The following is a 467-nucleotide window of genomic DNA, read 5'->3' as shown; positions in this document are numbered from 1 at the left end:
CAGATTTTTTAATAATAAAACATAAATTTTTTACCTAAATGCAGGAATTTCATTCTTTCTTTTGGCTGAATACTTCACGCATCTTCATCGTTTATCATAAATAATCTTCATTTTCTTCTTTCACTGCCTCCGATATAATGAGATTGTACATATATAGTTGATTCTCAATTTAATCATCCAAAAATTGGTAGAACATGTGAAAGAATTGACATTCAAGTATAAAACTAAGGTTAATTACTAATTTAGTATTCTAAAGATTCAACTAACTGACAAAAGGTTCTTTGAAAGATGTTATTTACATATAAAAATTGGTTAAAAATCAAAATAACCGAAATAAAATTTTAGATGTTTAGTTAATATCTCTTCATCAATATATAAAAAAATCATGATAATTGAATACTCAAAGTTTATAGGGTGCATTTATGGTATTGATAACACAAGATAGAAATATATAATTTATATTATTA

Source organism: Arachis ipaensis, chromosome B04 (assembly GCF_000816755.2).
Source record: "Arachis ipaensis cultivar K30076 chromosome B04, Araip1.1, whole genome shotgun sequence".
NCBI lineage: Eukaryota > Viridiplantae > Streptophyta > Magnoliopsida > Fabales > Fabaceae > Arachis > Arachis ipaensis.
The sequence above is the reverse complement of the archived record's forward strand: the minus strand, read 5'-3'. Positions refer to the sequence as shown.